A 12,810-nucleotide genomic window follows, 5' to 3' on the forward strand; every position below is an offset into this window, starting at 1 on the left:
TTTCATTCTTCTCAGCAGGTCTGCTGTATTCCTCGCTCAGCCCTCAAAGATGTGGGTGATGTGTCAAGGAGGTGTGCACTCAGCTGGTCCTTGCTGAGTTCTGTGCTGACATAGGTCTCACTAAGGTGGCCAAGGGGTGGGAGGGAGAAGGCTAATCTTGGAACCTTCACAGGATTGGCCTTGATCCTTGGGTAACACAAGAGTGATCCCTGATTTTTAGACACCGAATATGTGCCTAGTGCTTTTCTCTTTGTTCCTCACTATCCTGCAAGGTAGGTATTCTCACTTACAGATGAATAAATGGGCTCAGAGAGATTAGGTGATTAGTGACAATCAGTTGTAACTTAGCACTGTTTGGCTGCAGACCCCTTGCTCCTTCCTTTCCACCAAACTATGTTGATTTTCCTTCCTTACCTCCCTCCTTGTACCACAGGTTCTGTCCTCAAGATATCACCCCACTGGGTGTATCTGAAGGCAGACCCAGCCCAAGATGGTGCAGAATATACAGGTCAGGGTGAAAGTTCTTCTGGGCTCCTGCTAACAACGTCTTGGAAAAACTGCCTGGGAAGCCAAATTATGAATTAGTGCTAGAAGAAGCTGTGGGGGGAACTGAGTTCTATCTCTAATTGCATTACTTGTGTGTCCTTGAACAGGACCCATAAATCCTCCCAGCATGCTTTTGCATCTATAGAACTGAAGCTGTAGTTCTGGATGGCACTAAGGGTCTTGGTTCATATTCAGCTGCTGCTTCCCCCCAAGGAAAAGATGAGGTTTTCCCCCTTCGATTACCTTTTCGAGGGATGTTTAGGCTCAAATTCTGCTTGCCACAGAGGAAACATTTCTGCTGTAGTTGTTTATCTCCATCCTAGCTGGCAGTGTGGGACACACACATACAGCAAGTGAAGGTGGGGCTTTGGGCCTGTATAGAGGTCAGCCACGCTGCAGGCTCATCTATTCACACCAGCAGGTATGGAGAAAACTAGTGTTTTGTAAAGTCAAATATTTGTTGGGGGGTTGGAGTTCTGGGGATGGAGGAGGGGCTGTTCTGGGCATCAGTTGAGCAGATGCCCAGGATGCCTGGGGGAGACCAGCTTCCCCTACAAATCAGAGCTCTAAATTACAAGGTTTTTACCAACGTGAACAGTTGGGGGAAGTCGTCTGCTCTCATTTGCGTAATGGTTTCTGTCACTGGTGATTAGACACAGGATGAAGGAAAAGAAATTTGACAATTAGGAATGAGCGATCATTAATCTGAATCTGTTAGGAGACAGGGGAAGGATCCTTATCAGTGGGCCAGCCCAGTATGGGGAGACACTCCCTCCCTCTGCCCCCAGAGACTCCTGGGCTACATCCTCTTTCAGTATTGCAACAAGTGGGTAGAGCTTGTATTTCTTAACAAAGACTAGGGACCCAGTCGCCAGCCTGAGATGGATATAGGAACAGACATCTTTGGGCATGAGCCAACAAAGATAGAAATAGATGGGTGTCAAGTACAAGCTATAAGGCAAACAATAACAGTGGAAAAGTTTTGACGTGTGTTTGCCATTTGCGGAAAATGTTTTTGTAATAGTCAACACCCCTGATAGCCCCCCTGTGACAAGTACTTGTTACATTCCAGCACTGTAGGGCATGAGGAAAATCTGGTCCTTATCAAATCCCAGGAGCTTCTGCTTAGTTGGGGAAGAAATTACATGAAGCAACCAGAGGTTATGAGGCCACACATGTATATTGCGCACCCTGTGTGGACAAGATTAGGGACTGTTGAGAGAGGAGGAAACCAGTAGAGAGCAAAGCTCTACCCAGGCTCCTCGTAAGCCTCTGGGCTCCCCTGAGACGGCCTTGCTACTCTACGCTTCCTAGCAACATTGATGTCCCCACAACCCCACATCAGTGCAGCTGTGGCTGTGTGGAGGGGCTCTGAGGCCAGATGTGTAAACAGTGCTGAGGTTCAGTAATAGGATGAGTCTTAAGGTGTGGAGCAGCCCACCTTGGCTCTTCCCATGTCTCTGTGTTCTCATATTCTTCTGTCCTTTCAAACTTGAAGGACAGTATTAACTTACACTAGTATTTCTTCCTCAGTTTTGTGACTTGAATGCAGTGAGTGCCTTAGATGAGAGGATCCCTCAAGGATGAAGGAATGTGGGTTGGTGGTTCTCTCTTTCAGAATGGGAACTTCCCAAAAATGGGGCTGTGTCTCGCCTCTCAGTAGGTTCCCTACCTCTGGGTCTTCCACCCTTCAAAATCTGGTACAGAATTTAGCAGGGGCTGCAGGGAATGACCCTCAGGGACCAGTTTCACCCAGATGGGGTAGATGATGAGGTATGCCTAGAAGTAGCTCAGGGCTCCAGAGTCTGGCCTTTCAGCTGGTGTCTTACTCTCCTTTGAGACCTTCAGCTGCTTGTCTTCCGCTCCCTGCATACTTCTCTGTCTTCTCAAACTGCTGGCTCTAAAGGGATGTTCCAGCCTCCCTCTCCAGAGCTGCCTGCAGTTTCCCTTATTCAGCTGTCCCCTGCCTGGTCTCTCCAGCGGCCTCCTTACCAAGACCCTTTTTCCTAAACAGTTGTCCTTCCCTCAGAAACTCCATGGCTGCAAGTGTTGAATAGACTTGTCTTTAGGATCCCTCTCTCTGGTCATCCCTGTTCATCTTAGGGCCATTTCCCTTTTCTGATTTTTGACAGCTCTGTTTATTTTGCCCATGGCTAGTCCTCTTGTTTTGTGTCTGCTGTGTGTTCTTGCCCTTCCATTGTCAGTTCTGTACATCCTGGTTCAGCTTGTCTCACTGTGGTAGCCCCTTCTGCTTGTCTTCAGCCATCTTGGTTTAATCCTCATAGGTCATGGATGAATGGAGCCTTGCTGAGCACTTTGAGGGCATTTCTGTTGGGCAAAACCTCAGAAACTGGAAGTCTTGAGGCCTGGGGGCGTGTGGTCAGTGAGGCCTCCAGAGGTGGGTTAGGGGTGGGCACCTACAGAGTAGTAGAGAGCCAGTTGAGGGGAGAGGTGCAGGGGTTGCTGAGGAGACTTTCTGAGAATGGTGTCAGGCCCGGGAAGCCGGTGCGGAAGAACTGAGCTGTCAGAAGGAGATACCAATATCCCCTTTGCAGGGTGGTGATGGGCATCAAACATGACATGGAACATGTCCCCTTCACGGAGGGTTTCCATCTAAATGCATCTGTGTGCCTTAGGGACCAGTAGTTCAGGGGTGATGGACTTTTTTGAGTGTCTCCTAATTTCTCTCAGGTGTCTTTGGCTCTGTATCACCAAATGTGCCTGACCTCTGCATCCCAGTGGTTGCTGAAAGGGAAACAGTATATTGCGGAGTCAGATGTCAGGAGTAGAGATCTTAATGAGAAAGGCCCTGGCAGCTGGAGAGATGAGAGGACCTAGTGGTCAGCTTATACCCAGACTATCTCTTCACTCCTCCAAGAGTTTGAGTCCCATAGCTGATTAAAGAATTTACATATGGGCTCCCCTATGCTTTCACACTTAAAATCTATTCTCATATTTTGGGAAGGAGCATGTGTCCTTTAACTTTCAGTGGTAAACAATCTAGGATAGTGTTTAAAGGCATGGATTTTGGAGTCAGACATAGTTGGTTTGAATTTCTAGCTTCACTACTGACCAGCTGGGTTTGACCTTGGTTGATTTACTTAACCTCTCTGAGCCTCAGTTTCCTCAACTATAATAACATGGGTGGAGGGAGGCATGTTGAAAATATCTACCTCAGGGTTGTTGGAGTAACTGAAACAATGTTTGTAAAGCTTTAGCACAGTGCCTGGCAAGCACTTAATAAATGGCTGTGTTGGTGGTGGTTATATTTATTATGTGATTTTTTCAGAAACTTGGTTTCAATGATCTCTAAACAGATTTCCAGTGGTTCTTTCTCTTAAGAAAGCATAGGGAAAAACGAGAAACACCTCAGATAAACCATATTGAGTTGAGGGTAGACAGAAAAGAGTCTAGTACCTAAACTCACCCTAGAGGAAGAGAAACAGGAAGTGTCTTGTGCCTCTTCTGCCTGGGCAGCCAGACTTTACTGCTGTACTACCAGCCCAGGGCCTTGGGTGAGAAGGTTTCAGGTCTGAGCTCCCCTTGCACTGTGAGAAGCTGTGGAGCCGAATGCGTCTTTATTACAAATGGAGAAGCTGTTGTCTCCTCACACCATGAAATGCAATAGCAGTCAAATCAGGCCCCTCTTGATTCAATTTTAGTCCATGCCTTTCCATGTATTTAAGTTATATAAGTGTTGGCCAGGTGTGGTGGCTCACGCCTGTAGTCCCAGCACTTCGGGAGGCTGAGGCAGGAGGATCACTTGAGCCCAGGAGTTCGAACCAACCTGGGCAGCATAGTGAGACCCCATCTCTCAATAATTTTTTTTGAAAATAATTTTTTAAAAATTACAAGTATGGACCAGACACCTGGGAGGATTACCTCACGCCTGTAATCCCAGCACTTTGGGAGGCTGAGGCGGGTGGATCACCTGAAGTCAGGAGTTTGAGAGCATCCTGGCCAACATGGTGAAACCCTGTCTCTACTAAAAATACAAAAATTAGCCAGATGTGGTGGTGGGCACCTGTAATCCCAGCTACTCGGGAGGCTGAGACAGGAGAATCACTTGAACCTGGGAAGCGGAGGTTGCAGTGAGCTGAGATCACGTCATTGCACTCCAGCCTGGGTGACTACAGTGAGACTCCCTCTCAAAAAAAAAAAAAAAAAAAAAATTTTATGAGTATGTTAAGATTGTTCTAGGGGAGAAGGGCAATCAAAATTCAGAAAAATATGAGTGGGATGTTAATAGCTACCATTTGTTGAACACTTCTGTTCCAGGCACTGTATTAGTTTGTCCCCGTGTGGTGCTCTCAGATCAGTGGGGGAGACAGGCAGGCAGTTAGAATTATGGTGTATAGAGGAGAAGCATCGCACCATGTCCAGTTTTTTTATGGTAGGCTTCCTGCAGAAAGTGATAAGTCCAAGCTGATATGTGGAAGATGAATAATTAACCAGGAGTTGGGGGGTTTCCCCCTTAGCTTCTCTTTCTTCCAGTCCAACAGTCCAAAACAAAGAGTGCTTCCCAATGCCTAAGGGTTTTGTTGTGCCTTACTCCAGGGAATGGGTGAGACGGTAGATCTCAAGAAGAAAACCCTTTGGTTAGTCACAGAAATCTGAAAGTCTTGGTTGCTCTCTCAGATTTGTCCTAGAGTGGACGTAGATTGGACTTGCTCATTTGTAGCCCTCCACTGTTCTCATTTGTGTTCTGGCCTCTGGAGCCACCCTGCCAGACCCTACTTGGAAGAAATGTTGAATCAAGCTACTCAGACTTCAGCCTGAGATGTATTATGGCTGGCTGGAATTCTCAGCCCTTTCCACATCATGATCCCATTAATCTCTTGGGTCTATCCCCACCCCCAGCCACCTCTCCTCCTCACTATAAGCCAAGTCTCCCTGCAGTTCTCTATAAATACTCAGATCCTCTTGCCTCAGACCCTGGTCCCTAGCCTTGTGGGTGAGGAAGATACCTCTTTAGCTTGTGCCAACCCATCCCTCTGGGCTACAGGCCATTCTGTAGTCACCTTGCAGTCACGTCTTTCCTTCTAGATAACTGGCTCTGGGCCTTGGAAACCTTCTGTTTGCCTCAAGCTAATTTTGCTGTTTTATTCCGTTTACTTAAAACCTATTCACTTGGTCATTGAGGTCAGACCTATCAGGAAAGCTGTGCTCCTTAACCCATCATCTAAGCTAAACTTGGGCCAGGTTTTTATTACCTCTTGAATATATGTAGTGCAATATAGTGTAGTGGTTGAGAGTGGAGTCTGCATACCTGGATCTGCCATTCTGCATGACTTTGGGCAAATGACAAACTGCCCGAAACTTGACTTGTTCATATGTATGGGGAAGACATCATTTACATTGTCAGGGTAAGGCTTAGCAGAGTGACCAGTCCATAGCAAGGTCTCAGTCTTTCTGTGTCTCTCAGTCTTTACCTCTCTTCCCCGTCTAGCTTTCTGACTAAGGTCCTGTTTCTAGTCTCAGGGCATATCTAGTTGTCAGCTCCTGAGCAGAGCAGAGGTATAAGCGTCAACTCATGCTCGTGTTACCGGTTCCTACCCCTGTCAGTAACCTCTGATGCTTACAAGGATACTATCACCTATGCCATCACTGGGGAATGACCTTCCAAAAATATTTTTAACAATACTAAAAATACCTGAAACATGCTGGGTGAAAATAAGACATTGGAGCTGCTGCTCCCCAAGGAGATAAAGGGACAGTTCCTAAAGAGGCATTGAAGGTTTGTATGATCCAGCAGCACAGTCAGAAGGCACGAAGGAGACCCTGAGATGTGCGCAGAGATGCAGGAGACAAGATTGTTACAGAGGCTGCCATGCTAGTAAGAGTCAGAGGTTACTGACGGGTAGAGATTGTCACAGAGTCTGTCTTGCTAGTCTGGAGGTAGGACCATGGATTTAAGAACGTTGCCTCCAAGTTTTTGAATTGTGAATTTTTGATCATATTATTTGAACAAAACCCCACCTACAGTCTGCATGGTCATTGTTCTCACAAGGGTTTGTGTGATGCACTGACAAGAACAGAGGCTTTGGAGGTGACTCCTGGGTTTGAATCACCATTTGCCACTTGCTAATTCTAACCTTAGGTAAGTCAGTGTCTCTGGGTCTCAACCTCTTCCTCTGTGAGGGGTAGGAAATAGCACATAACTTGTAGCATTGTTATAAGGGCTTGTGATAATGTTTTTAAAACACCTGGCTCAAGCACTCAGGAAAATGTTTTATTATAAAGACTAAGTGTCTCTGAAAAGTGTTTCCCTAGTGTCTGGAGAGAAACTACAGCAGCAAGGCTTTTCTGATCCTACTCTGACTCTCAAGATAGTGATGCTTGAAGTGAAATCACAGAAGAGATGATTGGGGCAGGAAAAGCAAGATGGAAAAGATAAAGTTGTAGAAGGGACTGAAAGTCCATGAAGTGCTGGGCTGGGGACAGAAAGGGTTTAATAGGGCAGGGTCTTGAGGAACAGGAACAGAGACCTTGGTTCTGGGTTGCCATCTGATTCCCAGAAGAATAAAGGAAATGGGGTAGGAGGATGTGTGTGGAGGACACAGTATGGCTGAGTGGAGAGAACACAAGCTTCTGGCCAGTGAACCTAAGTGAGAATGTCAATGGACTTTGCACAGGCTGGGTGCCTTTGGGGGTATTCATCTCACTATGCTTCGGTCCCCTCATTTAAAAAAATTGGTTAATAATATGACGACCTGCCAATGTGTGTGGAAATACTATGTAAACTGAGCACTATATAAATGCTGGTTGTTGAGATATTGGGAGTGGGGGTTTCGGGAGTTTTTTTTTTTTTGAGACGGAGTTTCGCTCTTGTTGCCCGGGCTGGAGTGCAGTGGCGTGATCTTGGCTCACCGCAACCTCCACCCCCTCTGGGTTCAAGCAGTTCTCCTGCCTCAGCCTCCCGAGTAGCTGGGACTCAGGCGTGTGCCACCATGCCTGGCTAATTTTGTATTTTTAGTAGAGACAGGGTTTCTCCATGTTGGTCAGGCTGGTCTCGAACTCCTGACCTCAGGTGATCTGCCCGCCTTGGCATCCCAAAGTGCTGGGATTACAGTAGTGAGCTACCACATCTGGCCCTGGATTTCTTAATAGGTCCTCTTATGTGGCTATTGAGAATGAATGAGACAACTCAAGTGAAACAGTTAATTCAGAGCTTAATGCCTAGTAAGTGCTCAATAAATGTTAGTTTCTTTTCCTCCATTTCTTCTTAGGAAGCATCGTTTACCCAGCATAAACAGGAGGACTCAACTGTGCATGTCTTAGTGTGAACAAGTAACATCAAATTTCCCTTTTCTGAGGAGAGATCAGTTCTCTAAGAGGGAGCATGAGTGTGAATGGGGAAGAATCATGGGGAAGGGAGCAGGACTCCACAGTACTGGAGACGGAGTAGGGACCTCTGGGAATCGTTGGCATGGGGGTGCAGTGCAGAAAGGGTGATGCTAAGAGGTGAGAGTCTCAAGAAAGAAGATGGGTGTTCTAGACGGGAAAGCTAAACGATGATAGGCAATGAGGAGCAGAGGACAAGACCCTGAACTAAGGGTGAGGAGGCCAGCATTCTGTCAGGAGAACCTTAGGAATTGTGACCAGAAGTCAAAGTTGTTACAGCAATCCTGCATTCAACCAGGTTTCATCTGAAAAACTTAAGAGTTGCTGGGCACAGTGGTGCACACTTGTAATCCCAACACTTTGGGAGGCTTGAGTCAGGAGGATAGCTTGAGGCCAGGAGTTTGAGATTAGCCTAGGCAGCATAGTGACACCCCATCTCTTGAAAAAACAAAAACTCTAAGAGCGGTGGTTCACCTAGAAATAAAAAGCAGAAATCATCAAGATGAGAAGACATTTTGTGTTTTGAGAGCCAAGGAAATTTGCCACTGAGACAAGGTATCTGACAGCCTAGATGGGATTCTAGACTTCTGTGAGAAAGTGCAGTTAGGCCCCGAATAGCGTCAAACTCAGGGATGTGAGCTGACTGACTGCCTCTTTATGTAATGGAGGCCGTGTGATAGGGCTTTATGAGGCCACAAATAGCGCTTTCTGGGTCCTTTCACAGTCTAGTCAGTGGCCCAACCAACATTTCTGGTTGTTCTGCAGTCTCAGTCATCTGAGAAGATAACTTCCAAAATACATGCAGTGGCATCAGTTGTTTCCTTGGTAGGTGTGCATCTTTTAATGATGGAGGACTTAGGATGAAGAACAGGTGTGTTTAAAAACATCAAACCCCCACATCATTACTATTTGTTGTAAGGATCTATGCAGTTTGTATTTTAAGTCCTTGACATATGGAAGAGCATTTGTGAGAGTAACAGGTTTGCTTTGTAATGCCAACTAAAAAGTGTGTATTTATACTCGAATTTTAAGTTGAAATTTTGCTAAGTTTCTTTTTTTTTTTTTTTTTTTTTGAGGTGGAGTCTCGCTCTGTTGCCCAGGCTGGAGTACAGTGGTGCAATCATTGCTAAGTCTCTCTGTAGTTTTAGAACATTTAGAACGACTTAAGATTTCCTGTATTTATAAACTTAATTTATTGGAAATATAAGTACTTGATCAGGTTTTGTCTTGGTCAGATAAATTAAGTACTTAAGGAAATCAAATACATTAATTATATAAATGTCATTTAAGTGTTTAAAGGAGTTTAGTTAAATGTAAGTTGGATCAAACATTAAACTTTTTTGTTTTATAACCAAAATAATAAAATTTGTTAGCAGAACTTAAAAGCTTAGAAAAGAGATAGGATTTTGGATATGTAACTTTGAAGAGGTGAATAGTTTGCTCTTTTTTGAGACAGGGCATTGCTTTTTGATGCAGGCTGGAGTGCAGTGGGGCAAGCATGGCTCACTGCAGCCTCAACCTCCTAGACTCAAGTGATCCTCCTGCCTCAGCCTCCCATGTAGCTGGGATCACAGGCACATGCCACCACACCTGGCTAATTTTTTATTTTTTGTAGAGACAGGGGCCTCACTTTATTGCCCAGGCTGATCTCGAACACCTGGGCTCAAGCAGTCCTGCCTCAGCCTCCCAAAGTTCTGGGATTACAGGCATAAGCCACTGTGCCTGGCCTTGAATATATTTTTTAACCAAAGTAATTTATGAATATAAATTGTTTCTATATAACCCAAAAGTTACTCTCATTGACATTAAGAAACTCAGAGAGTGGGTTCTAAATGTAATAATACCACATACCCAAGTCACTTAGCCTCTACAAGTACCAAGTAACTAGCAGCCGTTAAAAGATGGCCACCACTAGTCCAGTGAGGGCCACAGACATGGTTTTGTTTGGCCAATACAAGTTTTTGAAAGTTTTAAAAAATTGACAACATTGAAGATCAGAAACTTGCACCTAAAAAGATTTCTCGCTTCTCTGGAAAATCAGATCTGGCAGTAATGAAATCGCCTTTCCCATATGACAGCAGTTGGCTGGAGCTGAAGAGCAACTGCCCCCTTGGCTGTGTTCCTTTCAGTTTGTCAATCTCCACTCTTCACTGTTGTACCCTAGATCTCACTCACGTGACCTGTCTGGCCCACATAGATATTTGAGGGTATGGCCCTGAACTTGAGGCACTCTGGAGTTGCTAGCAACTGATGCTGGGTAGCCTAGAATAAGGGCTCAGGAAAAGTGTAGGCCCTACCTCTCTGTTTACATCATTCCCCTCTCCAGCCAGGCTGTCTTCCCAGCTGACCTGGCTCCAGGACTGATTCCAACCCCTATAGCAACTGTGTAAGAAGTCCCCAGGCTCAGGCTTCTCAGTGTTCACTGCTCTTGTCTGTGACCAGGCACTTTGCCTAGGCTCTGACCTCATGTCTCAGTCCTTGTGAACATTCTGGTCACCTGCCTAGTTTGACCGCAGCCTGACTTTGGTCTGTGAGGGGTCCTGGGCTCTCTGCTTTATGCAGCCCCCATATCTGATCTTTGTGATGTGGTTGTGAATCTTCTGTTTCCATCTCCACCATCACTGCCCACTGTTTGGGCAATATGGTTGCTCAGCTGAGAGATTGGCAGCCCAGATTGCTAAAGGTTTAGGAGACATGAAAGGTGAGTTTGGAAGTGTTTGGATTTTCAAAAGAAGGACAGAGGCAGAAGCCAACCACAGTTTAAGGAGGCAGCTAGTAGAGGGCTTTTTAGGCAAGGGAGGCCACTGCACATTTATAGGCAGAGAAGGTGGCAGGAGAGAGAATTTAAGAGAATGAGGTCTCAGAGGAGGCATAGGATGATGGGATATGAAATAGCAAAGGCACACCCAAGGTGATCCTGAAGCTCAATATTAAGTCATGCAGGAGGGGGCACCATTGGAAATCTAATCCCCTAAAGTTATGAGTAAACAAATGATGGTGGGGTGTGGAGGGTAGAAAGAAGGCCTAAGCTTGATGTGGGGGCCACAGCCTGGGCAAGAGAAATTTCCAGCAAAACCTCTGACAAATTTCTGACAAAGCCTCTCGTGTTATCTAGTTGTGGCAGAAGCATCTGAACCAAATGGCTAGGAAGCTTGGTGAAGAGCCAGGCCCAGTGAGGGTTGATTAATGGATCCATGTCAGCCTAGACTAGAGGGAAGTCTCCAGCAGTATGCCTTAGGGCTCAGTCTGGGCCTGTGTCCTCTGACATTTTTATTGACAACTGACCGAAGCAGCAGGCTCATCAGGTTTGCAGGTGATAGAGCTAGGAGGGGCAGTTAATACTTTGCATGAAAGAGTCAGGATTCAAAACGATTTCAACAGGCTGGAACCAACAAGATTAAACTTAACAGGGATAAATGTAGAGTCCTGCACTTAGGTTAAAACAAAATCAATGACAAAAGTACCGGTTATGGGGGCTGGCCCAGCTTGACAGCAGTTCATGAAGAAAAGACCTGGGGGGTTTAGTTGACTGCAAGCTCAATATGAGTCAACTGTGTGATGTGACTGCTAAAATCCTAATACAGCCATGAATTGCATTAACCAAACGGAGCAGCCAGATCAAGGGAGGTGTCACTCCACTGCTTTCTGAGATGGTCAGGCCACCTCTGAGCACTGGGTCCAATTCTGAGGTCTTTTCCCCTGCTAAGGTCAGTGACAGAATATTTTTGATAGGAAGCCACCATGGCAGTGGGCCTGAATACTGTCTGAGACTTGCCAGTGATTCTATGGTGCTGAAATTTTTGGAATGAAGGACAAGAGACTATAATCTGAACCCAGGCAAAGACTTATCTGGAGCATATTTCTAGGATTTAGGGGAAAATTTGGGGTCTGCATTTCCTCACTTCCTATGGCTACCCAGAGGCATTGGCCTGTGACACTCATCCCTGGCCTTCCTGAGGTCAGGGGATTAGCGATTAGTTAGACGGGGTCTAGGGTAGAGGTCAGCCTGAGGGGGCGGCTATAAAAGGAGTCATTGAGGTGAGAGGGAACCTGGAAATTGGGACCTCACGCACCACATTTCCCGCGCTCTCCCCTGGGATGTGCCGTCCCTGCTGCAGTCGCAGCGTGGCGCCCTCGTTCCACGCAGGGATCCTGAGCCAATGGCGGAAGCGGGGTGCGCGGCGAGGCCGCAGTTGCGTTTCTCGCACTCCCCACTGCGGGGAGCCCGTGGGCCCCGCTCTGCAGGGAAGCTGCCGGCCCAGGTCTCCTGGGTGGCAAGAAGACGCCTGTGGTGTGGAAGAACCTCGCCCGCAGCCCAGCACGCGTAGAATCCAGATGTGGCTTCTGCTGGAGCCACGTGTTCCGGCCTGAGCGACGTCGCACGTGGCCTCCTGGCCGCGGAGCCCATGGCGCCGGGGGCCACTCTTCTGACGCAAGGGTCTGTGGGGCCGCGGAAGAGCCTGGGGCCCCCGACCTTCCACCAACTGGCCGTGGGCTGGCCGCAGCTCAGCTCGGCTCTGTCTCGAGTTCCTTCGCTGTTCAAAGCGGAGTGGTGGCCACGTTCGGGGGCACTGGGGCGAGGGGTCGGGAGTCGGACGGGGCCCTGGGTCTGTACCGCTTTGGGATCACTGGAGCGGCTGCAGGCAGGGCGGGTTTCGGGTTCCACCGCCAGAATAATTCGGCAGTTCTGGATGGGGCCCAGGAATTTGTATTTGTGACCAGTTTACCAGGTGAGTCTGAGGTCGGTGGTCCTCTGACCTCGTTTAGGGATGAGATCTCGTCCTCAGAGCCCGGGGCGGGTCTGCCGAGGACACGGGCTTGCTCTTTCAGGCAGCTCTGGCCCGGGTGGCGGAAGGAGGCGGCCGGAGCTGGGATCCGGGCGCACCCTGGAAGCTCCAGATGGGCGTTGGAGACCTAGGG

This window comes from Pongo pygmaeus, chromosome 8 (assembly GCF_028885625.2).
Source record: "Pongo pygmaeus isolate AG05252 chromosome 8, NHGRI_mPonPyg2-v2.0_pri, whole genome shotgun sequence".
Classification (NCBI taxonomy): domain Eukaryota; kingdom Metazoa; phylum Chordata; class Mammalia; order Primates; family Hominidae; genus Pongo; species Pongo pygmaeus.